This window comes from Panulirus ornatus, chromosome 12 (genome assembly GCF_036320965.1).
Source record: "Panulirus ornatus isolate Po-2019 chromosome 12, ASM3632096v1, whole genome shotgun sequence".
In the NCBI taxonomy this organism is placed as follows: Eukaryota; Metazoa; Arthropoda; class Malacostraca; order Decapoda; family Palinuridae; genus Panulirus; species Panulirus ornatus.
Genome location: NC_092235.1, coordinates 25,120,473 through 25,124,555, shown reverse-complemented (window position 1 = coordinate 25,124,555; position 4,083 = coordinate 25,120,473).

The window sequence follows — 4,083 nt, the reverse complement described above, 5'->3', positions numbered from 1 at the left end:
GATGTGGTGACCTGACCAGTAGTGGTCCGTGTGACGGTATCGCTCCGGGATTTTATGATGATCCCAGTGTGTCCACCGCGCACGTTGACCCTCACTTGTTTTTCTTGTGTGTTTTCACCCGCCATCGAGCGATGCTATTTTGTTTCAAAAAGGAAAAGTCGGAAGCACTGAAGCTATCTCACGATACATTTCATTTTCATAATGGTGTAAACTCAGACGTTTGCGGCAATATCTACCGATAGGTACAATGAATTTATCTGACTCCCAGACACAACACTGACACCAGTTCGAAAAAAAATCGTTCCGAAAGATGTGTAGAACTACGAAAAAGTAATTTTCTCGAAGCGTGGCAAATGACACCAGTTGACCTTTTCCATTCCAAACCCACCGGCATCACTGGGGGTCATAAAGGTCGACCTCTTGAGCTAATTGGTCGTTTAATTATGAAAGGAAAACCTGGAAGCCTCAGGGTTTCTCCCAGGGATGGTGAGAGCGAGGCAAGATGCTTCGGGTCTGAACGAGTCAATTCCAAAAAAAAAAGACTAGACCGAAAAGAAAACCTATTTCACTCCAGAATACGAGAGAGAGAGAGAGAGAGAGAGAGAGAGAGAGAGAGAGAGAGAGAGAGAGAGAGAGAGAGAGAGAGAAACATTAGCAGGTTGTGAGGAGATCGAGCGGTCGCAACTTCGACCCTCCTTTCCGACCGCGACGACGAGGCTACCACACCCAAGGGTCGTGCCGTCGTGCTCAAGGCGTCGTCGTCAACCCCTACGAGCTGCAGGAGGCTTAACCAAATAACATTATCCGTGATCTATGACAGGATATCAGCCGCAGCCGGCGGATGTGGCCAAATTGGCCGGATGTGTCAACGGCTGTCAGATGCTCAGCCTAGCCTCACGGCACACTTGCAGCCCTTGTCCTCGCTAACTACCCTCCCGAAGCCCCTAGCAAGCTGCGGTCTAATTGGTCAGACCACCGTAGGAAGATGGTCAAGGCCAGACGCAACTTAACATCCTTGTCATTAGCATCTTCACTGGTGGATGAATACAATTACTCATCCCATGTTCCATCTGTGTCATCTCATAACCCAAGTGATGCATCCTCTACAAGGAATTCCCTGCGTAAAATAAGTTTTATATAACTATTTCTAGAGTATAAAATACGTCTGTTTTGTTGAGGCATAGTTTCATAATATAATCATTGACGCAATCCTGTAGGCTAAATCATTCTATTTACGCAGTTCCATGATCGGAAAGTCATTCCGGTTACGCAATGTCATCGCAAAAAATGTTTGCTCAACGTAATTCCATATTACAAATGTTTGTTCTATTCAACTTCTTCCATAACCCCAAATGTTGCTAACTTTAATGCACTGTGTCGAAGATGTGAGACAGGACAGTAAAATGGATGGGTTCTAGCGTCCTTGCTTGACACATGTCACAATTGGTGACAGAGGAACAAGGCCATAAAGGACCTTGTCAAGACCTCCTTCATATATGTAAACCACTCAACCACCTCGTATGAAGTCCTCCCGAATCTGATCGCTGTCTGACTCTGTCCCCGATAGTTACGACAGACTTGGCTAGTCTGTCCCCTCTTAAACGACGACGTTACAACGATGGTAAATATACCGGCAACAAATCAGTGACATAGACCTTCCCGAACCACACCCCCCTTACTCCCGGTGTGGGACGCCAGCAGAACCCTGTGTCTAGCCCGTGTTATCTTCAGGACCGACTCATGAGTACAAGATTCAATACGTGTTAGACAGGAGCAACAGCCGAGTCTTCTTCATGTGACTGGAGGTGCTGAGTGAAGGTCACTGCAGGGAATCTAAAATGCTGACCTCAGGACACCATCAGCACGGCTGAGAACACGACAGCCAAGCACCTTTTAGCTTGCTGAGACGACATGCGGAGCACTCTGACGCCACCTGGAGGGAAAAGCCCATTAGGAGTCGTCGCTCCGTCGCCACGACCACAGTCAATCCAGGAACGACTGTGTGTCCTCATGCTAACCTAACCCACACGTCGCCTCACGTTAAGCGCACGGCCGGTACACAGGGCAACTATCTGAACTCCATGAGCACGACGGTACGATCCTTCAGTATGACTGTGCGACTCTTGTATACGACGGTACGATCCTTCAGTACGACTGGGCGATTCTTGTATACGACGGTACGATCCTTTAGTACTACTGTGCAACTCTTGTATACGACGGTACGATCCTTTAGTGCGACTGTACGACTGTCGTATACGATGGTATGATCCTTTAGTACGACTGTGCGACTCTTGTATACGACGGTACGATCCTTCAGTATGACTGGGCGATTCTTGTATACGACGGTACGATCCTTTAGTACGACTGTGCGACTCTTGCATACGACGGTACGATCTCCGAACACGACGATACAACTCTAAGCGTATCATCACTACAACCCTAAACGTGGATGTCTCCTACTGAGGTCATCTCCCTCATTTCAAGGTCGACAAGGTCAACAGCATCACTCTCGAGCCACCAACGCCGCCCTTACATTCAACCTCTTGACCTTAAGGTCATCAAAGCAACTATCCACATTCTAAGGTCACTAACAGATTCACTCATCACCAAAGGTCACCATTACCTTGTAACCCCTAAAGGGTCACTACCTGTACCTAGAGGTAGCCAAGGTCACCATCCCCTCCAGGGTAACCAAGGTCACCACTACCTAAAAGGTCACTAACAGATTCACTCATCACCAAAGGTCATCATTACCTTGTAACCCCTAAAGGGTTACCACCTGTACCTAGGTGGTAGCCAAGGTCATCATCCCCTCCAGGGTAGCCAAGGTCACCTCTATCTTAAAGTCACCGTCGTCAGCACCTGTGCCCTTTCATCTCAAGGTCAGCACGTTAACTCTCCGGCTTCGAATGTTGCATGCGGAGTCCAGGGTTATTATCCTCATTCCTGGATCACTAAACCTTTCCCAAGATTTCTATGGTTAATACTCTCATCCTCCCCCCCGCCCGCCCCCCTACACTATTAACCATGACCCTGATGATCACCCTCATCCGCTGGTCACTCCCCTAACCCTAAGATGACCAAGGTTATAACCCCTCTCTCTCACCCCGGAGGTCACCTCCCATATCGCAATGTCAACAGTATCACCACTGGCCACTACCTCATCTCCCGCCTCTAAACAGATGACACAGATCACTGCCACATCCTGCATTCTACACATGTAAGATCAACGCTGACATAAAACTCATCACTTTATTCCAGTGGTTAAAAGTACCACCGAAACCACAACCTATACATTATGTCAATAAATGATAATGAATGATTTATTTAAGCAGCCGTCCGGCTGAAAATCCAACATCTGAGGTAATTAAGACACTGCAGACCTGGGAGATAATAATAGTAATTAGTTAAATAATCACGAAAGAGCTTAAGATCAAGTTCGAGGCTGGGTGTTCCCACTCTATGGACAAACACATGAGTGAGGTGCATACACACAGTCACCGTGTGTGTGTGTGTGTGTGTATGTGTGTGTGTGTGTGCGTGTGTGTGTGTGTGTGTGTTCCTGCCAGGCCACATAAAGGCCTGCGTCAACATATAATGCCCGTAATTGTCGGCGCTACTGACAGCACGGTGACAAGCCACTTTCACACGGCATATGTGAAGTTAAGGAAGCCAGAAATTGAGGAAGTTTAACCCCCCGGGCGCTGATTGGCCGTCCACCATCACGTGACCCCGACGGGAATGCGGTTGGTTTAAACCTGTGTATTCAGTAAACCTGGAATCATTACGTATGCACATTAGGCACTTCCGGCTATATCGGAATTCCGGTTTTCTTTCAAAAAGGAAAAAATGATTTCAGCATAAGCGAACCCTCGTAAAAATCTATTTTTCTCTGCAAAGTAGATAGAGCAAGGCGAGATATGACGTACCTACAGATTTGAGGTGTTTTAAGTAATTTTTAATCTAAAAAAGAGAAATAATAATTCAACATCACTTTTCACTTTTTTTTTCTTCTAAGTCTACAGAAACTGACGATCAAAACATATAAATGAACTGTGAGGGATTGATTAACGAAGGTTGTCA